Below are 26,944 nucleotides of genomic sequence, written 5' to 3'. Positions count from 1 at the left end.
GATCATGATATCAAAGGAAATTTGATTATCAATTAGTCGAGCATGTTCTTGGGCAGATCAAGTGCAAAGAATAATTTTATTTAGCTTGAAGTGTCTAGTAAACATAAAGAGAAAAAGGGCTGTGTAGTTGGACGGGTCTTATCTCAGTATCTTTATTTACATTTTCAAAGAACACTGACGCAATAGAGCTACCAAAAGAACTGCTTTCCATCAGCCTGGGAACAGAAACAAATTAGTCTTTAATAGCGTTGTGTGAAAACTATGGCAAATGTTATGTAAAACTGTGCAAACAGAATGTTTGTGTTCTAGTTCCAGGTCATTTAGTGGGCAAAAAAAAAGAGAGACATTTTGTGTGAAATAGTCAAGAAACGGCTTGTTATTATATAAGGATAGGAACTGCTATGTCAGGCTAATGGTGACATGCCCAGAACCAGATGCTTCAAAGGAAAACGCAAGACATCCCAGCGTGGATAATTATGAAATAGTCTGACCATGGGGGAAATTTCTGCATAAACGACTTCAGTCCTAAAAGGCTATGTGTTTATATTTCTTCCAACAAGGTTTCAATGCAATTTCCCATGGATACAAGGCTTATGCAACCAGTGTGCTGGCTGACTGTGCAAATCTCTGCCTCCCGCCCTCTCTGTCCACTCTCCTGCCTCCAGCACCTCCTGAACGCCTCTGATCTCTGCCACCTGAAGTGGAGGAGAGAAGGTCTCACAAATAGCCTACAGGTTTCATGAATGTAAGCTGTTCCTCAGTGAGGAAAGACAGGTAATAGTGCCAGCTCAGGGAGAGCTTACACCTCCTTAGAAACCACATGGGAGAGGATCTTACGAGTGCTCCAACTGTGGGAAAAGCTTCAACTGTGGCTCTCCATCAAAATGAGATGCAAATCCCAGGTAACCACTGGCACTAATGGCACTGCCTCTTTTTCCTATTGATTATAACTTTGGATATCCCCAGGATCTGATGTAAATGCTTAATTCTTTGTGACTGAGCGTGTTCTTAGCTTTAACAACATCCAGGGTCAATGAACACTGAGTCAGGAGTTGAATAACATCCTGAGAGGATGTTTCCTTTTGGTACCTGTAATCTACAGATTTCATTGTGACTTTTCCCATAAAACAGCTGGGCTCAATTAGTGCATGATGCTCTTTATGGGCCAGTGGGCTAATTTGTAAGTTAATTAGAAATAAGTTGAAGGCAGTCTCTTATCTCTTGGGAACACTAGAATTAATTGTTTCAAGGTGTTGAAATCCTGCCTGTTTGCCATGCTGGACTTTTTGACCCTTCTCTGGAGTAAAAAACCTTTTAGAAGATTTATGTTGTTCCTCTTTTCTGACCAGGACAGCCCATCCATTTCACATTGAACTGCTGCAGAGTCCTCAGGACAGAGATATTGAGTGTCTTCAAAGCTTGGCTGTCTTCTCAAGGACAACGGTCACCATGAGCTGCCCTGTACCAATCCATTCCTCTTGTATTCCCAGTGCCACATCTTCTACTATTGTTCATAGTCATCACAGCAGCATGACTTAAGCAAAGCCTCCTTGGAGGAAATCCATGGTAGAGTCCTTGTGACAGTAGCTGCACAGGACTGTGTTTGGATATTTTAACAGAAGTTACGCTAGGAAATACTGATGTGGAAAGGTGGATCTCCTAAAGCAGAAAGAGGTATGTATATGTTTCCCACAAAATTCAGCTGCCAGTATAACACTGCTAATGGGGAAATTTATTCATATATATTTTGGCAACTCCTCAAGGTAGCCTCATTTCAATTGCAAATCTCTCTCTTTACTTTTCATTAACACTTGTGCAAGGAAAGTATTGTTCCTAGGAGCACTATTGGGAAGGCACTATGACACACCCATCTGTGGGTTGCTTGCTCCTAAAATAAAGTAAGCAAAATGAAATCGGTGTATATTTCATCTGGAAGACCAAATGATTTATAAGATGAATCAACCCGTCAGGGACAGTCAGGGCTGGCAAACAGTATGTCATGTCTCAGACAGTGGATTACAGAGTTCAACTGCTTAACTTAACTCCAAACCTCAAAAATGTAATTTTTGGAGTCTGATTATGAAAGATATTAATTGAATGAGTTCAGAAATTTACACTGTGTACGTTTCTCCCCTCTATGATCTGAGCTGCGTGTTCATTCAGTTTGCTGGAGATGTGACTTTTAGTCACTGAAGAAGAAGCAATGAAAATGAGGCCTGGTGGCCTGGGAAGAGAAGCAGCGAGATCCTGTGAATCCAAAGGGACAGAGACTTTGCTAAGTCCAAGAGAACCAGTGGCCGTTCTTGCTGGTTTCTTGCTGAAATGAGGCTCTAGGGAATTTTGCTGGATTTTTGTTAAGCTGGAGAGCACTATGTGTTTTTGACGGGACCACATATTCTGATGTAACACCATGCTTCTCTGAGCAGCCATATCAGCACACTATTTTCTACAGCTTTTCTTTGGACTTTAGACATTTATGTCCACGCACGCATTTTACTTCACGTTCCAGTCTTCTCTGCCATGTCTACAACACATCCTTAACCCTCATTTCCACACTCCCGCATAATCTACTGGAGGGGTGATTTTTTTGGCATTTGGGAATGGTGTTAACAAGGATCAGATGCTGCCATTGTTTATGAAAGAGCTAGGTTTCCTTTACCAGCTGTGGCATGCGTGGGTAAAAAAATTCCGGCAGTGTGGGCATTACAGTGGAGTTCTTGTATTTAGCAGGTGAAAAGTCAATACTCTACCTGTAATGAGATTTGCTCATGGAAAACCCCTTGAAGTTGTTTTTAGCAGCAGGGCATTAGTCACCCTCGGACAGCTGCTGGCCGCTCGGTGCTTCTGGCTCGCGCCGTGCCGCGCGCGCGGGCTGTTTTGAAGGCTGCACAGTGTTAACGGTGACTCTTGCTTTGCCTCAGGTGTTAAGTTTAAGCACATGGTTGCTGGTTATTTTAGGAAAACATGAGCTCATGTTCCAGGCAGCCTTCCCTCCAGTGAGAAGTGGTGCGTTGCAGTCCTTTCCTGTGCACGGGGCCGAGGATGGTAATACCCTGCTTCTAAGAGGAACACGTGCACCTTGGGATTTCTACCAGTTGGGTAGATTGGGATTTCTGCTTGGGTTTTCTTTGGGGGCATGGGGTGGTGGGACCGCATGGATGGCATCTTGCACCATCATGGGGCTGTGCTGTGAAGTACCTCCTAAAGTAGCATGAGATGACACATGGCCACCCAAAATGTCTTGTTGCACCCGGTGCCCTTGAGGGTGGTGACCTGCCCACATGGGGGTATTGCTGGGGAACTGAGGGTGGGTTTGGAAAGTATGAAGAGGCTGGTCAGGGTATGTATGGAAAGGCAAGCGTGGCTGAGGGCTGGGAAAGAGATGCTTCCATGTCAGACAGAGATTAGGTGAAAAGGAGACAGTGGAGAGGTGAGATCATGGAGCAAGGTCCGAGGAGTGGAATCTATGAGAACATCAAAAGCACCAGATTAAGTCATGCTGCATGAAGGCTAAGGCAGCTCCTAAAAAACGGGAAAATACAGGTGGTGAAGGAAGAAATCAGTTTAATAGACCTGAAAGCTGGCTTGCCCACAAGGACTCTGGCTCAGAGCAATGATTTTTGCCTGATGGATGCTTGCCCATCCCCTCCACTCCGTGGCTTCCCCCCATCTCCAGCATTGGCCAAGCAGGGAGGGGACCCTCAGTCATTGCTCAAGGATTTTCCAGCTGGTGGACAAGGGCAAGGAAAGCCCAGCGAGGACAGGTCCCTCACCAGGTGTGCAGGGTTGGGGACCCATGTTGGTGTGTGGCAGGAACCAGAGGAGGGGAACCACCAAAGGATGCTCAGCTGGGTCCCTTCTCTGGGACCAGCCAACTCTTTCCTTCCTCTGCAGCTCAGAGTTCACAGAGAAGAAAGGCTGCTAATACAGACTGTCACCACTTTATAAGCAAATGTCTTGAAATAATACATACTTAAAGCTTTTACTAATGTCCTTATCATATGGCAGTCTAGGAGCATGCATAGATTGAATCGGATAAGCAGATCTAGGAAAACTTTTTCTGATGGAGAATTCGTTTAAAAGTAGCTCTGGGGTAAGAATTTGAAATTCAATTTCTTTTATAGTTTTGACAAAAAAGAGCAAATATGGAAGTGTTAGAAAAGATACAGCATTTTATTTAGACATCTTGTGTTGAAACACTGTGATGTTTTCCTTGGAGAATGTTCAGGGCCAGGGTACCCTTCATTCAAAATACCTAGAAAAAAATACAACATGGAAAAGCTGAAAGAAAACTGCAGAAACCAGGCTGAACAGGGAGTCTTGTCTGATACAAGGCTACCTGGGAGAGGAAAAGTGGTTGCTTCAGCTGTTGAATTATTCCTTCAGTTTTACTGCTAAGGCTCTCCTGAGTTGCTCCGATAGCACAGTGGGGTCTTAAATCTGGCCAGGGGATTCTCCTACTGCAGGGAAACCCCTGTGTGGCCTCAAGCCAAGGAAGTTGTTTAAGTGAGGTTACAGTTGTGTTTAGACCAGGAATGTCCCTCTGTGTAGGGCTGAAAGCATGTGGAAAGGCACAATGCCACTGAGAAGTTCCCTCCTCTGTTTCCATTTTGTGGCTTCTGCAATAATCTGTCAAAGGAACCCTATAAACCTCTAAGTAGTGGGTTTTTTAAAACATTGCTGTTATGGCAATAGTTTAATGCTGCCTCCTTTGTTATGTGTTAATGGTGCCTTCCTCTTAAGTCTACTAATAAAAGAAGCTTAAACCTCAACAAGAAAGTCCTTGTAAAGTTACAAATCAAACACATTTGTACTGCTTTTCCCGATACACAAGACACGGGTGTGGGTCTGCATGGGGTTTAACATCAGCTGCAGGCCCGCTGCTGTGCGTTTGGATCACCTGCTCCACGCATGGGGCAGAGCTGTAAAAGAGTATTTTACACAGTGAAAAGTCTCTTAAACTAAAGGAGAAGGCGAGAAAAAGGAAGGCATAAGGAAAGTTCAGATAAATGAGGAATAATAGAGAATATTACATCTGGAATCTGGATGGAATGATTCATCTTCTGTATCACACTTTGATCATCTCTTTAATATAACTTTTGAATCCACCCATGGAATATATTCACAGGGAGATTTTTATCTCTGCAAGTGAATTCTCCAGGCTTGTTCACAGGCCTATGGAAAACTCTCCTTTCAGTTACACTCTTTAGTGCAATATTTCTCCATTAAAAAAAATAGGAAAAGAGGGACGTGAATAATTTTCCCAAACTGGTGTGGGTGTCACCATGCATACTGCAGAGGCAGCCCTGCCCTCAAAGCACTAGACTGCTGCTATCTGCATGAGGGGGTGATGAGTGCGTGTGGATAACTGTAGAGTCTGGCCATTTTTGGAGGAAGCTGTGGTTTAGATGACATATTAAGAAGGCTCCCAGCTTTATTTCCTATGTTTTTTAGGAGCAGTTTCTTGTTGGGAAAGTAAATATAAGAAAAAATCTAAATGACTGGGAAGTGTAGGCTGATTTCTGGAGACAAGTGCAGTGGAAAGGACAGTAAGGCTTTGGACAGACCTAGAAAATACAAAAAATAAGCCAGCTACACCTTTCCTATTGCCTTTTCCTATTTCCTTTTATACAGAGAGAGTGTGAGGGTAACCTCATGGAGTCACGCAGAGGTGGTTTTTGGCTTACCCGGTCTTGTCTTTATGTGCTTTTGTGCAAAAGCAAGGGCCATCCCCTGTGAACACTGTGGAGGTCAACACCTACTTAGCCACCAAATGGCAGTTGGCCACTTGGAGTTGTCCCGAGGGCCAAACCCAGCCCACTGGTCCTCATTCGAGATATGCCGGTGAACCCTGTGTGTGGCCCTGGGCCTGTTTTGGTGTGAAAGTGAAATGCTCTGACAGCACTGCTACAATTACCTCATCCATCAAAAGCACAGGGGCTGTGAAAGGATGGGAGGGGGATAAAAGCACAGCCCCTACCTCTCCGAAGTGATACTGAATGTGGGCTGCCCTGTCTGCACCTCTGACTGTTCCTCCTCTCCCCCCCAAAAAAAAAAAAGCCTGGGGGCTGCTTGCAAGCAGCGTGATGCTGTGATGCTGGGCCTGCACGACCAGGGCTCGCTCCCCGTGGGCAAGCCAGCTGTGTTATGACTTTCAGCCGTATTTTAATCGGATTGATGGAGTGGCCGGAGATGCTGATGGGATTAGAGCTCAGCACGATGACGAAGCACTCGGGATTTGCCCTCTCGCTGATCCCTGCAGCACACCAGTGGGGAATGGATGCTCCTGATTTACAAGCTTTAGGAGCCCGGCTTTGAGGTGGAGCACTTCCTAAAAGACACGGGCCCAACCAAAAGACACATCACAGTCTGCAGCCAGAGCTTGGTCTGACTTTCTTTTGACCATGCACCATGCATCATGCATGGTCTTAAGCACTGAGATGTCACTGAGTGGGACCCAGAGGCACTACAGGGGCAGTGGGCATTTGGCCATGCTTCCTGTGAGGTGACCGTGCTATGAGCATATTATTTCTCCCCACCAATCAGAAGACAACCAAAATAATTGCTCTTGGGGCTGGCCGGTTCAGAGGGGATTACAGGCTGGGGACCGTGGTGAGTGTAGATCATCTGATGTTGAATGACAGCAGGGGAAAAAAGTGGATTTGCAACAGCTATGAGTTGCACTTAAAAATACTCATTTTTTATTTTTTTCCCTATGTGACATTAAGATAAAGCATTTCTACAGACCCCAATTGCTTTGTTTACAGGAGCAGTGTCTCTAATGCTCTCTCTAATGCTGCACCATTTACAAATTACAAGTACAACGTGAGAGTCATCCGAACTGTTATCACAAGGATGGAGAGCTCTCCAGCTTGAGTGAGCCTCGGATTTTAAGCCCTGAAAGAGCAGCTTGACACCCAGTGACCTGCCTTGTAATGTTCCTAATCCACCTCTTTATAAATACAGGCTGTGAGCGGGGCAGAGGGGGAGTGCAGCCGGGAGGATCTCGCAGCCTCGCGCACTGCTTGCGGGAAGCAGATGAAGGTGCTCACAGGCTAAGTGGATTAAGCCCGGGTAACGTCAGTTCAAAAATAGGAGCCACAGCCTGACATAAAGGGCTGGGGAAGCGAGGTTATCTGACAGCGACCAGGAGGATGCTGTGCTGGAGGGCTGGAGGTGCCCGGCGGACGCCTGCCTTCAGGACACAACTCTTCCTGGCTCTGAGAGGGATCATCCGCAGTGGCTGGGTGCTCCTCACTGCCCTTCTCCTTGCCCTTGTTTAAGCACAGCCAAGCACCCAGGCTTGTTTGGGAATGGGTTGGTGTGTGTGCCTGGCCATACAGGATGCTAGACCTTCCTCCAGAGCAAAGCAGAGCATGGAGTTGAAATTAAGATTTAGAAACAATAATTAAAAAAAATATAGTAATGAATAATAATAATAATTAAATCTTCATTAGAATAAAAGTTAAAAATAAGCCTTAAAAATATGAGTTAAATAATAAGAATTACCAAGCTTTCCTTGTGCCTCTCCAAACTTTTTATTTCTTCTTTTCTTGATGCACAGAGTGATGCCCTCCAGGACAGCGTCTGTTTGTATATCTTCTATTTCCTGCTTGAAAGAGCATCTCCAGGGCTTTGCTAACCACAGCAGTACCTAAATCTACAGCTCCTACTTCTCCACAAAATCTGACTTTATCAGACTGTTCCTTTTCCCTTTTGCCCCATTTGTTTTCTACACGCACTCTGGCGTTAAACCTATTTTAAACAAGTGGTTGCCCTTGTAATCTGAAGCATGTGTTGATTTCATATTTGCCAACTCAAAAGCAGCTGAGTGGGCTTTTGAGCAAATATTAAAGAAATGGAATCTCTTTCATCCAATAATGGTGTCAGTAATTTTAAGGTTGTAATAGTAAGCAAGGAGGATGCATAAATTTATGCACAATGTGCAGGGCAGTGACTCTTTCAGACTCTTTATCTTATTATGCTAATAAGTATATCTTGCTTTGCATTTTTTTTCTTCTAGATTTAAATACACAAAAGAGCCCTGTTTGTTTTCACATACATAGGGTTTGTGCTGTCAAATGACATTTACAACCTCGCATCTGCCTCTCGGCCCCCAGGAAAAGTTTGCTTTTTCTTTTTGTCCTAATGCTTCAGGAGTTAACAGCTTAGGGGATGGAAACAGGTTTGAAAGTCTCCAGGAAGATAATGCTTGGGAAGACAGGTTTAAGCTAAATAACAAAGCAGATTTCATCAGCCTTCTTGGAAACAAACTGACCAGAGACTTGTGATCTGTTTCTAAATTTGGCCTTTGCATTTTCCATGTACAGGAAGTGACGAAAACAGTGGCAGTGATCTCTGGTGAATTTGGACACGCACATCAGGGGCTGAAAGCCTTTGTGTGTTATAGGTCCGAGGTAAGCAAGCTGGGTGTTGTAAACATGACTCACAACAAGTTTAATTAAGACAACAAGCATGGGAAACACAGCAGAAGGTCACAGTTCTTTCCTCAAAGTTTTGGCAACCAAAGACTTTTCCGAAAGATTTGAATGTGCTGCACCGATGCAAATATAAATGGAGTTTTTATACTGATTTCTGTTTCCTAAAATGCACCATTTTTGGGTAATGCTAAAATAGCCCGCATAGAAAAAAACCCTGACCTAACGCATGAGCACATTAATTTGTGGCACGCCAAGCTGCAACTGATGAAAATAAAAGATGTTGTGAACATATGATAAAACTCCTATAGTCGATTTGGTCCTGCCCCAACAATGACAAATTTACTCCTGGATGAATCAGACTAAATGTGTCAGACACTTATGTACCCACCTGCCAATGCAGAACCTGCCTGTTTCTCACTTTCATATGCATGCCTTGTATTTGAGCGAGCACAGTTGTGGATGGAGCAATTTGTTCCAGAAGCTCATTATCGGAGCTTTGCCTCGCAGTGGATGCTACGCGGAGCCTCAGATTTTGACTCAAGCAAGTTTCTTCCTACGCCAGCTTATGTGGTGGACAAATGGTCCTTATGATTTGATAACTATGGGCACAGTGCTCTTGAAGAGAAGGTCATGAAACCACCTCTGCACAGAAGACCACAAAATCTGTGTGGGCACAGATTTAATGTTTTGTTTATGGGGTATGCTTTTGGGAACTTCCCACTCATTTGGGAAGCTCAGTGACACAAACTCCCAGCATCGTGCTTAATGCCTTCCACATCACACAGCTCAGGTATTCTCAGGATGAACTCCATCAGTGCCAACAGCAGCCACCTGAGAGCCAAGCATCCCATCAAATCAGCTGGGTTCCTCCTACAGTGAAGAGAGAAAAAGAGGTAGGTAAAGATAGATGAAAGGAATAGATCCCATCCTGAGCTACACATCTGCAGGAGATGGGGCAACACCATAGGTGCTTATTTCTCACTCCAGTGAAGCCAGACAAGGGAGCCCTGGTGATTAGTACACTAATCTTCAAGTTCAATTCAATTAGTACACAAACTTCTAGATGGCTAAAATTAAATTAAATGAATCCCAGTTTCAGAAACAGGACTACTTCTATCAAAACACTCTTTCATATGCAGGTCTTGTGAAAACACGTCTTCAAGACTTTAGAGAAGCTCATAAACATATTTGAAAAGTCTGTTATCAAATAAAATCCTCTGGAGGGTTTTGAAGCCCAAGAAGAGAAGATTTGTAGTGGTCCGGAAAAAGAAACCCTTAGTACGTAGAATTGTTTAGCTGTTAGGGAGCTTTTCAAAATGTAAGATTTTTAGGTTAACACAGTCTCCCAATTTTCCCTGGAACCTGTCCTCTTAAATCCTCCAGAAGCATTTGAAAACTCCCTATCTAAATTAAAAAGAAGTATTAAATTTATGAAACTTGGAAAGCGAAATTTGGTTTCTGAAGAGAATTTTAAGTCATAGGACTTGCAAACTCTATTCCAGGATTCAAAAGTATTTTAAAATGCATCTGGATGGAAATGCCCAAAATCATAAATAATGTCACAGAGCCATTCTGCAACATGCGCCTTTGAAAATCTGTCCCTTACTTTCTACGCTTTCTCATTTCCTTTAATTAGAAGCAGCAAAAACACCAAGCAGTTGTATTTTCTGATTGTCTGCTGGCCTCTGTGATTAAAACATGCCACTCACATAAAGCAAATGTGTGTGTTAGAGTGAAGGTTTTGCATGGCTTACTGTCTAAAATGAATGTTTTGGATCATTCTGTTTACATGTACAGATGGCTTTCGCAGAGGATTCTCTGTGAAATCACAACACTATTTTATTTTATTTAAGCATCTTACTAATAATTATGAAACTAGATCAGTCTGATTTTCTCTTGGAGAGATTTTGTCACGCAATCCCAGCATTCACATGTTGTGTATGGCCAGTGTGAACTTCTGGAGAAACTAATTTTGCAGCCAGGTTCCACAAAAGCTTCCATTCTCTGTTTTTCAGGGAAGAGTCTGGGAAGCCCAATTGTTTACAGGAACAGAAAAATATTGTAAATTTGGAAAACGAAGCCCACTCTGTCGTGCAAATAATAAATATTTTTTTTTTGTATTTAGTAAATTTAAAAAGAAATACAAAAAAGCATCCATGGAAAAAAGCCATTCCTCCAGGACAAGGAGGAGGGAATGCTCCCAGCCATTGCAAAACGTCGACATGTTGCAGTAATATCCTCCCGTCACCTCTGTTGCAAGCTGTCGCATTCAGAAACCCTATGGTGGGATTAAACAACAGTTTCAAACAGATTAACTAAGGAATAGCCACAGCCCTGTGCGGGTGCCTTGGCTGAACTGGTGAAAGCAGTGTTTTGCATTGCTTGCTTCTGCATGGGAAAAGCAGTGGCACCTGCTGCAGGAGAGGTCTCATGAGCTTTGCTTCCCAGGTGCTTGGCGTTCAGCATTGGGTATTTCTGCTTGAAAGAAGAGTTTTGGACCTGGAGCATTTTGTCAAAGCCCAGTCACCTCAATGGCTTTGGTTACATAGCAGTGAACTCAGCATCTGGCAGGATTGGACCCAAGCAGCCCGGCTGTCTCAAGCAAACAGATTGGCGTTGACTAATTAATGTAACGGCTATTGGCTTTAATGTCCTATGAACTCCTCTCTAAGCTCGTCTAAAACCCAAGAGCTAAAGAGCACATGAGCACTGAAGTGAAGGGGGGAGTATCGTATTTTACTACCAGCTTTTGAGAAAAATCCTATTCATAGCCCTTCTGGGACCACACTGGCTTCTGAAACATATTTTCTCTTGAGAGCTGGACCAAAGATGCAAGTCAGAATTACATGAATTTTGTGAAATCTGCATTTGCAAGGGGCAGAGGGGAGAAATCTGTATAACCACAAAAAATAGTTCGAATACCAAGGCAAGAATGCATATGCAGAATTTGGTTTCACTCAATTTTTCTTTTTTTTAATGTGACTATATTTTTTGTTGTTCTTGTTGTTGTTTCAAGGGGGAGAGGACTTTTAAGGATAAGAGGAATTCTGGATGATCGGAATAAGCAGGTCTAACATCAAAATAGGGACATCTGTAGCTATGATCTGGTTGGTTTGCTGTCCTACACATTTTATTCAACACAGAATTGCAATAACTCATGATGAAAGGACTCTGAGGCTCCTACTGTGTCAAATCAGGCAGGACACTCATTTAGATAAGGAAATTTTACCTGAGTAAGAGCTCAACGTGGACTGTAAAATCTGGTCATGAAATCCTCAAGCTAAGGCGATAAGAGACCAAAATCCTTCAGACAGACAAGTAAAATAGGATTTCCGACCTCCATGGTTATTCACCTCCTACTAATGAGCTCTGGCATCTGTGGCAGAATTGTTAAAAGAGTATTGATCTCCTGCAAAATTTGGTGTGTAATGGTGAATAGCAGACACACAGAGAATATCAAATTCTCCTCCCTTGCAATTTCCCAGTGGGCTGATCAGTTGGGGAATGCTGGAAATGCAGATGGCATTTCCATTTCTCCACTTCATCCATCAAATGTCTATTTGATGGTCCATCCAACCAGTGTGACTGGGTTTCTTCTTTTCTCTTTTTTTTTTCCCCCCTTCCCAAAGGAAGGTTATTGAATGTTGATGCAGTCATATGTTATAAAGCAAAGGGTTAATGAGGGCAACTACTTAAAACCAGGCTCTTGCTCCTGAGCAAAATGAAAGCAATTTATTTTCATGCAGTTTTAAAAACAGCCAGTGCTGTTAAATATATTTGTGTTTCAGTGCACATTTTTCCTGCTCTTTCAAACCTTGCTGCCTACCCTAATGTGAGTGTTAGTCTGCATGTGCAGGCAGTACTGAGAGGCAATTTTCCAAGAACAGCCACGAGCACACCACTTCATCAAAACAGAATTTTAGATGGGCTTACCTGCTGACTGCACAGTTGGCCATGGTGGGTAAGAAGGCACCGGCTACACTCTCAGATCCGGATCTACCTGACCCACTGGGGTTGAACCTTCCCAGGACCCTCCGCTGGGCTTATCTTGCGCTTGTCTCAGAAGAAAAATGAGTTTCGTTATCCTCAGGGAAAGCGGCTGCTGCCTTTCCTTGAGGACTCCTTTGCACTCTGGAGCAGGGAACTAGGGTCAGCGAACTTGTGTCACACACCCGACCTCTTCGCCTGCTTTGGAAAACCTACCCAAATTTGGCCAAGCAACTAACATCTATAAAAAAATCCATCCCTACATGATCCATGGAGACTTCTGACTCCAGGTCAGGGTTTGAGCAGCAAGCAGTAAAAATGAAGCATGAGACCATGTCCTGGAGAAAAAAAACAAGATATTGAATAGCTGTTCATTACTCAAGGATTGAGAGAGGTATTGAGAGATTGAGAGAGAGAGGTGTGGTGGTAAAAAATAGCATGCAATTCTTATAATTAAAAGCTGTTTCAGGATGCATACGTACAGAGGAAGGTGAAGTGATATTCTACAAACAACCTCAATTTACACATTCCTTAGTTTCGAAGTGCTTGGCTGCTGCTGCACTATGGGTACAAGTGTGCTTTTTTCTTTTTTTTTCCTGTTGCATAGCGTGGTCTGCTGCCTTTCAGTTCCCTGTACTTCTCTGGCTTTATATGATGTGGAATATTTGTGACTGCGGTGATGTGATCTCAGAGCTCTTTTCAGGGCTGTGGAAGAAATGAAATGTTGAGCTTATTGCGAGCAGTTGCTAAGAAAGAAAAAAAAAAAAGCTATTTTAAGCTGTTCCACAGAAGCACACACTGGCTTGATTGGTTATTGATTCCAGTTTCATTTCAGAGAAAGCACATTTTTAGCCACAAACATGTGCAGCCACATGTTGAGCTCTAAGTGTGAAAAGTGCATCAGCTGTAAGGCTCTGCTCTGAGCCCGAGCATCCAAAGTTGCCGAGGACCCCCATTTCCAGCTGAAGAGCATGACCACAGTCCCTTGAGGAAAATCTTCCTGGCTCCTTCAGCTGTATGGAGCCTTGGATTCACTTCACTTAGGAGCAGGTTGTGCCTTGGATCTTGCAAGCTGGGACAGGATGGGAAATTAAACAAAGCCATGGACTGCTCCGGACATTGGAGTGTGACTGTCTATGCTGTTGGACTGGTCCAGTGAATGGGGCATGAATTCTGCAGGCTTCCCAGACAATGCCTAGACAGGGCAGCACGAAAATTTTAGAGGATGCCACGGGCTCTTCTGTGCAGGATGGCTTTGGTGTCAGGCAACACAAATGGTCTTGTTCAATGTGTGAGGAAAAGATGTGGCCAGAGACATACAGGTAGGTAATGCCTTCAGAGTGGACAAAAAGAAGAGACGTGTGAGTTGCACTTTTTTTTTTTTTTCTGCTTTTACTCCAGCTAAACCAAAATGGAGGTTTTGTGGCAATTCGCTGTTAGCCTAGGACAGGAGAAATATGAGCAGGGAGCAGCAATGCCTGTGGCCACCAGGCTTCTGGGATACTCCTTCTTCAGTCGTTAGTTGAGAATAAATAACAACAAAGCACCTCCCTGAATAAATGTTTGTAGGAAGGGAGCCCAAGTTCAGGCACATTTAAAAAGGACATTATTTTCCCCAGAAGAAAGCCAGAGTCTGTAAAAATGAACACGGCAAAGACTTGGAAACTGTTTGCTATTTCCTGGAGGCTTTTCCCTTTCCTTCTCTTGCAAGTCAATGTGTGCTTTGCCTGGATGAGGGAGGGTGTGTATATATATATATATATTTTTTTTTTTTTCAGAAGTGCTGAAGATATCTTATTTTCCTTTTGTGAGGAGGCTTTAGACACCTTGAACTTTCTCCATTTCTTGGTCTGGAAGAACTGAAATGTGGTCATTTGTGTGGGCTGCGAAAGACGTGTATGTGCCCATTTTCAGAGGAGACTGGAGGCACATATCCCATGAAAATGAGAATAGAAAGGGATCCTGTCAGTGCCTACTGAAACAGTTTTTTCTGAAATATTCACTCTTGAACCTCACTTGTGTTGCTGATTGTATATTAGGAACAATGGGTGCAGGTCCTCATCATCCATGCATGTCAATGCATTATTATATCCATTTGTATGTCCAGACCAGTCGGATACCTCAGCAGTTCTGTTGGTATTGGCTGACCCATGCTGAGGTCTCCTTCCTGTGTGATTTCAAACAGGAATTACAGACCTCAGCATAGTACTGACCTGTGGATCTAGACAACTGTACATCCAAAGTCTGGTTACCCATTTGTTATCAGCAGGATTCTGGCTGAAGTCTGTGAGGAGGACCTGCAGACCTGGTTTTTCCTTCTCTGGTTGGCAGGGAAAAATGTGGGTTACTGCTAGAAATTTGCCCTTTATAGAAATGAGTTATGGCCAAGTGCACAGCTGGATCCATGTTCCCCCAGTGTCTCATCCCAGACCAGCCCCCTGTTTCTCATCCCAGTTTTCCTAAATATAAGATTAGCCAATTGGTCTTCCAATTAGTGTTTAATCATATATATGAAGTCAAATGGCTCCAACAAGAGAGGTGTGAAGCAACTTGCCCCAACAACAGCACAAAGCTGCGCAATAACTGCTGGGTACCTCAAAGCCACATCAAGCCTCTTCCCTAACAGCACGAACAATTGAGCTTGGGCCTCCTCACATTGGTGCTGTAGGATTCCAAGCAAAGGGAGATCTAAAGCAAAGGTGGCAAAACGGGGACAAATGGAACAAACACAGTGTTTCACGTTTCTCACCACTTCTCTAACAGAAAATATGTTTCCTAAAGTAAGCCAAGACAACATCAAAACTGTATCGTCCCATGTCCATTCCTGCTTAATGAGGCATCTTCATGTAGATCAGTTAGCACAAACACTTATTCTTTCATCCTTTCAGCAACCAGTCAACCACAAAAATATAACTGACATTTAAACTGTGCAGGAGGAGAGGCAGACGGGTTAGTGAGGCTGAAGCCAGGGCCAGTAATTCCACAGTGTAACACGAAGGCCCTCAAACAAACGAAGGCCCTCAAACAAATGCTATATGAATTAATTGAGGTTGAACTGGAAGATATGTTTTTTTGCTAGAATTAATAACAGCTGACAGCTTGACCTATTCTTGCAGTTTACCACACCAGCATCAGTCCCAGGCACTGCTTATCTCTTCTCCTTTGCTCTCTCTGAATGCCATAGTGCTGGATTAACTTCTGAACGGTGCTGGGAAGACCCAGAAGGTCTCCCCCATCCCTGGTCCACACCACTGGGCGTACCCAGACACATAGCAGGGTCTTTTTCTCATGATGTTGGCTCCCCAGGATACTTCTCCCCTGCTGTCAGAAGCTTGGAGAGAGCCTGGCGGTGTTGCTAATGGGGCGTGAGCATGTATTGAGGCTTGTCATGTGGATATTATAGCTTGTGAGTGTTTACCAGCTGCTTCCACATCCTGGAGAGAATTTCTGTCTACGGGGGTCCATTAGGAGAATTTTCATACCATATTTATTCTGAGGGAAAAGACACTGAAATAACACGACCCCAAACCGAGTAACAAACCTGAAAACTGCAGAGCAAATTATCACAGGGAAAAGGCACTCTCTGCTCAGCACCTGCCTGGTAACGATGCTTTCTTCCTCTTCTGTTTATTTTAACGTAATGTTTCTACGCAGGTAACATAAGGCCACAGGCAACAGCATCTCTCAAGTACCCACTGACTCCAGCTGTGTCAGGTCGCTGTGGATTTCACAGTCGTTATCACCTCGTAGCTTAATGAGACACAAACCAGAGCAGCTTGAAGTCTCGGGTGATGCGTGTGTGTTTGCAATACATATTTAAGACCCCCTTCTGAGCTGTGGATAAGAGTTGAAGGCATGCATTTACCCTGCCAGTGAAACCTGAAAATCAATCCTTACTGCCACTGTCTTGAGGAGAGGCAGGCGCAAGCTGAGGGCAGCATCTCATGTGGACACCTTTCTTCTTTAATGCCAAGACTGGGCCTCCTTGTCTAGGAAAGCACATGCACCAGGTTAACCATGAAAAGAGGTGCCAGGCTGCCAGAGGTGAAGCAGAAACTTAAGGTTTTGGTCCTGGGATGGATCTGAGCATAGCTGCAGGTGTCTGGTTCTGCAGGGAAGCTGCTGATGTTGGGAATCTCGTCTGTTTGGGCTGTAGTTTCAAAAACACAGTAATAACAACAACTACTATTAATAGGTTCAGCAGTGGTGGTGAGAAGGTGTTGAAAGTTTCTGCACTATAAATGAGATTCATCACACCACTCTTCAGGTGGCAAAGTCTGAGATTCCCCTTGTGGGGAACCATGGAGAACCATGGAGAGCAAGGTTCATTTGGCTGAGCTTACAGATATATCTTAGGATGTGATGGCTTTCCCCCGGAGACATCTTCCTCCCTTCCTCAGTTAGAATAATATCCTGGAAACAACTTACTTTGACCTGGATGCATGTCCTACGGATGTAGCAAATGTGAGTCCAGATGGTTTTTACCGTCCATGTGGCAGGGAGATCTACAAATGGATGTTGATCCTTGGCTTGTACAGATTATTCCTCCCATGGAGCTGGCCTTAGCTTTCCAATTTACAGCAGAAGTGCAACTGGCAGCAAGAGCAAACCTTCTTTTTAGTGCTTTGATCCAGGCTCTGCTGAGCAAAAACTGCTGACATTCATGGGTATTCTGGGGAACTTCCTCAGACATCTTTTACTCTTGAAGACTGATAGACAGTTTCAGCTCTCTCCTGTACTTACTTGATTCCTTCTCTGACATACTAAATGGAGTTGGCTTCCTTCTCTTTGAACATGTTCTCTCCTCATCCTGAGCAAAGTCAGTGCCAGAATACGAGGATAGTGGTGCAGCTCTTCATGCTCTGGTTGTCTTGCCTATCTTCTTAATGCTTTCGGCTGTATTTCAGCTTCACACTTGTCCCTGGAAGCTCATTTTTATGTGGGAGTCCTACCAGCTGCTACAGCCATGCCCCGAAGCCAGCCAGGATGCCTTGGTGCTGCAGCAATATGATGATATTCATAATACTGGAGCTCTTTTTTTAAAAAATTCTTTTATATAGTCACTTCTCTGTAAGTTCTCAGCCTCTTGCAGGAGCATGTTTCTTCCTCCGAGAGGCAAAGATCTTTCCCAGCTCCCATTGATTTCCAAGAGATCTGTGGGCACTCAGCATTTCAGATTAACAAGCCCTAATTGTTTCACGTCCTCCTGCCAAAGCAGGTATTTGCGTCCCCACACTGTGCCCTCATGGGAAGAGCTGCTTCCAAAAATCATCCCCTTAAAAGCCTCAACTTTGTGCTGGGGACTTCTGCAACTTGATCAGGTTTTGCATTTATTTATGGGCTAACAGAATAGTTGTATTTTAGTCAGACCCTCTATGGAGCTGAAGGAAAACAAAGCCGAACATCTCCTTCCAATGTTGCCAACTGGTCCTATTGTACAGTGGTTTTGTCAGCAAGTCATTTAAGATCCTAATCCCTTTCAGCTATTAGGGGGACTCCAGGGCAGGGTGAGACTGGAAACAGGAGTGATTTTCACTTGGATTTTCATCTTTTCTTTTCTCTAGTGCTGTAACCTGATAAAGAGGCAATGGTGTTTCACAATGTGCTTTTCCATTCACTGCTGCCTGCTTAAAATGAGGAAGGTGGAGGAGTAAGAAGAAAAGACTCTTTTAAATCCGTAGGGGAGCATTGGTGCCTGTAAGAGCTGTTCAAAGAAGTAAAGCCACTTTAGCTTGTTGATCTATTTCTGCACTGTAATTTATGCTGCCATTCACGAAGTGTCAGAAAGCTATTGTAAACCATTCTGTTAACCCACGCTGCAGTCTTGAGGGGCTCCAGTCCATGGTTCTGTCAGCACTGGTATACTGGTGGTAGGATAATAGCAGGTTTCACTCCTAGAATTTTTATTTTTGTTTTTTAAGGCGGGGTAGTTAATGCAGAAGAGCAAGAATTTTAATGATTCCCAACAGACCACCCACTTAGCTATTAGCAGTAGGAAAGCTACAGTGCATGCATCCTGGTAGAGGTGAGTTTTGAGGAGAGATGTGAAATATAAGCCAGAGCTTTCACAAATGATTTCTGGAAGGTGCTTCACGAAATACCACATCGGTAAGATATCTCAGAAGAAGGTTCAGGCTGGGAAATTGCTTCTGATTAGTTGCTGGGAGAAAGATACTGTTTCTCTGGACATTGCCACTTGTATGAGAAGGGAAGTGAGATAAAGGATCATTCAGGAGGATAATGTGCTGTGAGCAACAGGGGAATAGGCAGGGCAATGGTATAACAGAAAGATGCTGAGGACAGGATCCATCTCAGCTAACATTAAACATTTAGTCATCCAGGCTCTCTTTGTGGTCAGAAGCACATGGCACTTTGAAGGCAAGATTCGTCTGACCTATTTTGGGCACAGACCTACCTAGGATGAGATGAATTACTTTCACATGTGCCAGTTTCCTCCTTCTGATTCTGAGGGGAGCTGACATAGAACACAGATACAGACGTCTGTATTTTAGATGCATGAAGGGAAGAGAGACAAATCCTCCTTTGCACGTGGAGTGGGACTGTGAGAGAAGGAAAGCATGGCATCCTCTGAACCTGAGACAGCATCCAGTCTCCATCCACCCTTGGTCTGTGAGAGACAAGGAAGCAGAATGACAGGGGATGGCTCCATTGCTGGAGGAGAAGCTGAGAAACCAATGGAGAAACTACACAGGGCCAGGTAACATCAAAATGATGTATTAGGATGATAGTAGTGAAGTTTATAGAGTTTCTGAATGGGAGGACATGGGAACGAGTCAAGACAGAACATTTTGTAGAGGCATCGAAAAGGTCTGAAACATCACAGATGCAGATTATATGGAAGTATTTGTCTGTGGCCAAAATATGAAAGATGAGCTAGTACGTGGAAGAAAATACGTTTTTGGGGTTAGGTTCTGAAAAGCAGCAGGAGGACAGTATTGATGGAAACCAAGAAAAGAAGATAGGCATCAGAGGCCAAGGAGCTTAGGTTCAGACATGTTATGTTTCAATTCTCACCAAGAGATTCTAGGTAATATGGGAGATGTAGGCTGAAAAGAATAACACAAGAAAATAGAAATGAATAAATTAGTTGTAAAGTTTCATTAGTTATTACAGAATCATAGAATAACTTGGGTTGGAAGGGACCTTAAAGATCATGAAGTTCCACCCCCCTGCCATGGGCAGGGACATCTCCCACCAGACCAGGTTGCCCAAAGCCCCATCCAGCCTGGCCTTGAACACCTCCAGGGATGGGGCATCCACAGCTTCTCTGGGCAACCTGTGCCAGTGCCTCACCACCCTCACAGTGAAGAATTTCTTCCTTATATCTAATCTAAATCTCCCCTCTTTAGTTTAAAGCCATTACCCCTTGTCCAGGAGTACACTCCCTGACAAAGCGTCCCTCCCCAGTTCTCCTGTAGGCCCCCTTTAGGCACTGAAAGGCTTCTATAAGGTCTCCCTGGAGCCTTCTGTAGTGGGTTTATGTGGCAAGGTTTTGGTAGCAGGGGGCCATAGAGGTGGCTTCTGTGAGAAGAATCCAGAAGGTGCCCCATGTTGGATAAGGGCCCCACTGCTGACCAGAGCCGAGCCAATAAGTGATATTGTTTGTGCCTCTGTGAGAGCATATTTAAGAAAGGGAAAAAAAATGCTGCTACACAGCAGCTGGGAGAGAGAGGAGTGAAAAACAGCCTTGCAGGCACCAAGGTCAGTGCAGCAGGAGGGCAGGAAGTGCTCCAGGCGCCAGAGCAGAAGTCCCCTGCAGCCTGTGGAGAGGCCCCTGGTGGAGCAGGCTGTCCCCCTGCAGCCCATGGGTCCCACACGGAGCAGATCTCCACGCTGCAGCCCGTGGAGGAGCCCCCGGTGGAGCAGGTGGATGTGGCCTGGAGGAGGCTGCGGCCCATGGAGAGCCCCCGCAGGAGCAGGCCCCGGGCCGGAGCTGCAGCCCGTGGAGAGGAGCCCACGCAGGAGCAGGGGTCTGGGGGTGCCAGAATCCCGTGGGAGGGACCCCGCGTGGAGCAGGGGCAGGGAGGGACCGTGAAGGAGCGGCGGAGACGAAGCGTCAGGGACTGACCGCAGCCCCCATTTCCCATTCTCCTGCGCTGCTTAGGGGGAGGAGGTGGAAGAGGGTGGATGGGGGGGAAAGTGTTTTTGGCTTCTTTCCTTTGTTTCTCACTTCTCTAGTTTGTTAGTAATAGGCAAAAAATCTTACTATCTCCCTACTCTGAGTCTGTTTTGCCCATTACGATAATTGTTGAGCAATCTTCCCGTCCTTATCTCAACCCTTGAGCCCTTTGTGTCGTCCCCCTCCTCAGAGAGGAAGGGGGAGTGAGAGAGCAGCCGTGGTGGGACTCTGCTGTCCACCTGAGTAAAACCACCACTCCTTCTCTTCTCCAGGCTGAACAACTCCAAACTCTCTCAGCCCATCTTCATAGGAGAGGTTCAGAGAGGCTCCAGCCCTCTGATAATCTTCATGGTCCTCCTCTGGACTTGCTCTAATAGGTCCATGTCCTTCTTGTGCCGGGGGCCCCAGAGCTGAATGCAGCACTCCAAGTGGTGTCTCATGAGAGCAGAGCAGAGGGGGACAATCACCTCCCTCACCCTGCTGGCTATGCTTCCTTTGATGCAGCCCAGGATATGTCTGGCTTCTGGGCTGCAAGCGCACATTGCTGGCTCATGGTGAGCTTCTCACCAGCCAACACCCTCAGGTCCTTCTCAGGGCTGCTCTTAATCCATTCTGTGCCCAGCCTGTGTTTGTGCTTGGGATTGTCCCAAGTCCAGGTGCAGCACCTTGCACTTGGCCTTGTTGAACTCATGAGGTTCACATAGGCCCACATCTCAGGCCTGTCAAGGTCCCTCTGGATGGCATCCCTTTCCTCCAGTGTGTCAGCCGCACCACTCAGCTTGGTGCCATCAGCAAACTCGCTGAGGGTGCACTTGATCCCACTGTCCAAGTCATCAACAAAAATGTTAAACAGCGCTGGTCCCAATACTGGCCCCTGAGGAACGCCATTCATCACTGATCTCCACCTGGTTATTGAGACATTGACCATAACTCTTTGAGTGCGACCATCCAGACAATTCCTTACCCACCAGGTGGTCCATCAAATCCATGTCTCTCCAATTTAGAGACAAGGATGTTGTGTGGGAAGAAGTGGGTTGCTTCAAGAAGAACCAACATTATAACTATCAACTTAAAAAGGTTATGTTTCTTCATTACTATTTCTCCTGAATTTGCATTCAAAAATCTTGTATCAACAATCTTAATCTTGCTGAAATGTATATTTTGCACTGGAAAACTGGTTTTGCATGGACAAAAGGGAAAGCTTTTGGGATGACTGCAGCACAAATTTCTGTGAATGGTTGTTTAAGCTCTTTTGCCAGAAATGTCATGGATATGCTTAGAACTCCAAGGAAGGGAAGTGGTTTTGAAACTCCTAACTCTGTGTTTTCAGCCAGAATAGCCATTTGGGGTATATTTCACATGAAGAATGGCTTCAGGGCTTGATATATCTTCATTCTGGGTCCTGTTTTGTGCCAATGAAGTTCTCAATGTTTAGCAAATAATAGTAGAAATAAGCTGTGTAAGCATAAGACAATCTTCACTTTAAAATTTTATGTGTAGAAAAATGATCTCATAGGCACATGCGGTGGATGGTTAAATGTGTCTTGGACTAAACTCAGTCTGGAGACTAAGACTCCTAGACAATAAAAACACAAATGCTGGGCATTCCCCTCCAGCCATGCACATGCACATGAAGCACACCTTCTGGACTGAGGTAGGGGAGCACGTATCAAAAGAGATTACGGAGGACACCTTTGATCTGTTGTTTTCTTCTTTTACTGTAAGTTGCAGAACTGTGATCTGCCATTTCCAGTTCAAATTTTGAACATGTGCAATTCCACCCATTTCAGACGTTTCACAGAATCAAAGAAGGGTCCATGTTGACAGGGACCTCTAGAAGTCATCTGGGCCAGAATACTATCAGCCTTCTTAGCTGCAAGAGCCTGTTGCTGGCTCACGTTGAGCTTGGTGTCCACCAGGACCCCCAGGTCCTTTGCTGCAGAGCTGCTTCCCAGCTGGGTGCCCCCAGCATGTCCTGGTGCCTGGGGTCACTCCTCCCCAGGCACAGGACTTTGCACTTCTCCATGTAGACGTTCAGGATGTTCTTGACAGCCCACCTTTCCCACTTATCAAAGTCCCTCTGGATGTCAGCACAGCCCCCTTGGTGAGTCAGCCACTCCCCCCATTTCACGTTGTCTGTGTCCAGATTGCTAATGAAGATGTTAAACATGTCTGGAACTAGTATTACTATTTCCACACTCTTGTTTCAAAGCATGTGTTTCCCTCAGTGACTAGGGTCAAGCTGTGGCCCTGTGCAAGATGATAAAATCAGGAATAACCATGGATGTCTTGAGTTCAAAGCTGCTAATGGAAGAGAAAAATTGAGAAACAGTCACGCCAGAGAGCAACGTGTTTTTCTCTGTATATTAGAGTGAAGCAGGGACCAATGGAGCATTGTAAAAGCAAAACAGAAGAGCAAAACCTCTTTCTGACATTTTCCTCACCAGATGTTTTGTAGGTAGAACAAAATCTGCACCTCACAGGACTGTTAAAAGACTTAAGCCAAGCTGAAAGATTTCTTCATTTATATCAATGTAAATATTATGAGTGTGGATCTGACCAGTTAGTAGCCCCTGATTGATGTGCGATATTAGATTCATGCCTGCCTCAGGAAAAATGATCTCCTGTCATGTTAGTTTTTATTCTCCTTCCTCTTTGCCACAGGATGCCTGATCGGATAGTCTTGAGTGCTCTCTGTTAGATATGCCTCTCTACACTGGGCAGACCAAGTGCTTCACAGACCAAGCAAGTCTGTCTGCTGGGAACTTCCACTTGTGTCAACAGCAATGGCTTTGGCACAGATATCTGGGATTTAATAAATTTAATTAAATTTAATAAAGAAAATGCTAAAAAAGTCATTTCAGTTTTAAAAGTCTTTTCCACTTTTTTATTTAGGTAAAACATTTTCTTCTGGAATAACAGTAATGTAAAGTAATTACAGTGCAGGGAAGACTGAAAATGGAAGAATAAGCAAAGAACATTTTGTATTTGAATGTTGAGATCTCAGTGCTGAAATGCCTTGAAATAATAGGATCTAGGTGATTCTATCTATCTATCTATCTATCTATCTATCTATCTATCTATCTATCTATCATTTTTAAGACCAATTTTTTTCCATCAGTAGGCTAATATGTTAGTTAAAGCACAGGACCCTGGAAAGCAGGTGATCTCTCTGCACCTCTGTTTTCTCGGGGTAAGTTAGAGACAGGTATATCTGCTTGTATGATAGAGTTGTTCAGGCCACATTATTTAGAACTTGTGCCCTGAGTCCACGGAGGAGCATATCTAACCTCCCTTACTTAAATTATACCAGTATTGTAAACGGTAACCTGCTTAGGAGTAAGCTACACAAACTCACAGTATTTTTTGCTGGTGGGGCTGGTGGGGGGCAGAGGCAGAGGGAGGAGCTGGGAAGTGCTGGCTGGAGAAGAAACCGCCTCTGTGATCTCTGCGACCTGCTTTGCTGATAACTGGAAGGGGATTTTCTTAAGAGAAAACCTGCGAGCTATATGAGGAGAATAATCCATTTGACCCTTGCTCTCTCTTAAGCCTTCAAGCCATCATGACATCTCATTTGTCACCGACTGCAGGACCACTTCTGGGGACTAGTGATGATTGCAAGGCAGCCTCGATGCTGCTCCGGCCAGGAGGAGGGTGACAACTGGCGCGGGGACATCAGAGCAGGGCATGCGAGTGAGGACATAGCGATCATATTTGGGGAGGGTGAGAGCTGGTTGCAGCGAGAAAGATAAACAGGGCGTGCTTGTGCAAGTGACCTTATTTACATTAGCACGCCAAGGAGGGACCAGATGTCCTGCAGCAAAGGAAATGAGTCCGCACACATGCGGGAGCGGGTCCAGCACGGCTTGGCTGGCACAGGCCCAGAAGCTGCTTCTCAGGGTGACGGCTCGGGGTTTTAAGGGCAGCTGCCATCCTGAGCACTGGGTTTTTGAAGTGCCCTGAATTGCAGGCTGTGCTGAATGGGGCACGGCACTCACCAAGTGCCGGTGGAAAGGGTGTTCTGCCCTGGCACCCATCACCCCTCCGTGTGCGTGGCTCATTCAAAATCATAATTTGTTATTTCCAGATTTGGCCGCTGGATTGCTCATGGACCAATCCCTGATTTTTTTTATTTTTTTTTAATACTGTACTTGTTATTCTCTGAATATTTTGGGTGGGTAATTACCCAGTGTGTACTGTGTGCTGCAGAACCCAGGAATATTTGCTTTGGCTTTTCTTCCTGGTTAGTTAGGGTGTGCGGTTGCTGGCCGAGATCTCATGGCATTGTTTCTGACTACGTAAATGAAAATTTTAAACAAGGGAATAATGAATACAGACCAGAGAATAAGGCACATCCTGTGGCAGTTTCACACAGGCAATTTTTCTCGCTAGAATCCATGAGGGGCTCAGTGGCTGTGATTATTTACACATGCACTTAATGGCTGTCCACATACCGTTGATACAGGATAGCACCTAGTAATCAGAGCCAACTGAGGTTGATGGGTGCTTTGAAACATCCCTTTTCCTGTCCAAGTGTCCTTTCCCTGTCCTCCTTTCTGTTTGACGATGGATGAGGAAGAAATCCTTCATTTCAAACTGCCTGAAATCAATGGCTGGGTGTAACCAGCTTCAAACACCGCCAAGAGTCAGTGTGTAGCTCCATGTGTTGCTGTTTCCGTAGCTCAGCATGTCATTGATGGGTGGCACTTTGGAAGACCCAGAGGATCACCATCATACGTGCAGGTTTTTTTCACCCTGTGCTGATGCCAGGGCTAAAATGGCACCTAAGCTGCCAGTTTTCAAGAGCTTATCTACATTACGTGGCAGTCAGAGAAATGACTGTGCTGCTCACAAAAGCTAAACACTTCTTTTTCCAACTCCTTCAGCAAGATCTTGTAACTATGCCAACACAGACATGACTTCAAGAGACTGAAACTTTCACATCAAGTGATGCGATCATGATGCTCAAGCAGCAGCTGCTACCAAAGAGTTAACAATCTATCACTTCTCATCCTGCAAACAAATTGCTGGCAAATCTTCCTGATGCTCTTTTAAAAGTGAGGTGGGTTGAAAATGCAGCCCCTTCCTCAATCTAGCCTCTCACTGTGATTAAAATGCTTCCAGGGCTGGGCAGCCCAGGCTGCATCCTTCGGACAATTATTGCAGTGGCTCTTGCATTCCCTAATCCCTGTTAATATCACTGCTTGTCAAAGAAGATTTGTGCCTTTCCTGGAAGACAGCCGCCCATTTTTTACTGACTAGAGGAGAAAGAGACGCCTCATCAGCTCGTGCCGGGAACAGCGACTGGCAGACAAGAAAGGCATCCTGTTTTCTGGGGAGAAAGCACAGGAGGTGGGCGAGAGGCTGGCTCTGACTATTAACTCTGACTGTTTGCACTGCTCCTGCCCTTTTTGGATGGAATATAATCCTCGGTTTTAACCACGCACAATCCCTGCACCTCATGTGGCAGTGTTTGCTGGAGGTATGAACTTCTGTGTGCTGGCCAAACTGCGAGACAGATTATGTTCTGTTGACCTATATTCCCCAAGAGACATTTTCAATTAGTAGAGCAATTTGCACCATTACATTTCTCCATGCCACAGCACTGAGCCGAGACTCCAGAGTCTGCGTTTTCTGGGGGGATTTTGCAGGCACTTCCGAGCAGATAGGCATATAGAAAAATACTCACCCAAAACAAGCCTCTCCTCATGTTCTCCTATTTCCTTCAAAGGCCTATCCCAGGGCTTCAGAGAAGCCCAAGACCTGCTCAGGGTGGTAGAGGGAGAAGCCTGGGCCCCAGCCTTCCCTGCTCTTGGTTGGTTCACAGCTTCTGGGGGGTATATTGGTGTGAGCCCAGCCATAGAGATGATGGACTGAAGCATCTGATGTGAGGAGAGGCTGAGAGCTGGGGCTGCTGGGCTGAAGAGACTCAGAGGAGACCTTATCCATTTGTGTAAGTACCTGAGAGGAGCTAATAAGCAAACTTTCCTTTCTCTTCTTCCAGACTAGCCTTCCCCTGATTTGTATGCTTTTGCATTCCACTCCCCCCCCCCCCCCCCTTTTTTGCCTATAGACAGTTCTACATTATTTTCCCCACACATTTAGGACACCTGCAATACGAACCTATACAGAATCCGTCTTCCACTTCAGCTGCCTACTGTTTTATTCCCGTTGTGATGCAAATTGTAGAAAGTTGATTTGACCATTATTCCTTCAGCAAGTCAATTAACATTTTAAGTAAAAGGAATATATTGAGGCTAACTTCCCTTGCTTATATCAGAACTGATCTATATTACCAGTTTATGACCACCAGTGAAACAGACCTGCATAACTGCACAGCTGATATTCTGATAAAGTTTTCCGTATTATCTTCTTC

General features: G+C 44.8%; 2 long non-coding RNA genes across 2 annotated transcripts; one reads left to right on the top strand and one right to left on the bottom strand.

The window, feature by feature from the left end:
- On the top strand, nt 1–8,466 carry LOC308181752. The gene is made up of 3 exons (XR_013941564.1): nt 1–902; nt 1,350–1,674; nt 8,331–8,466. It is a non-coding gene; the product is annotated as an uncharacterized lncRNA (long non-coding RNA).
- On the bottom strand, nt 4,153–26,077 carry LOC308181745. The gene is made up of 2 exons (XR_013941563.1): nt 12,375–26,077; nt 4,153–9,311 (listed from the first exon to the last, which is right to left on the bottom strand). It is a non-coding gene; the product is annotated as an uncharacterized lncRNA (long non-coding RNA).
- Between the last annotated feature and the right edge of the window lie 867 nt (nt 26,078–26,944).

The sequence above is a fragment of the Anser brachyrhynchus genome, assembly GCF_964034855.1.
Source record: "Anser brachyrhynchus genome assembly, chromosome: 1".
Classification (NCBI taxonomy): domain Eukaryota; kingdom Metazoa; phylum Chordata; class Aves; order Anseriformes; family Anatidae; genus Anser; species Anser brachyrhynchus.
This window is presented reverse-complemented; position numbering and strand designations above follow the sequence as displayed.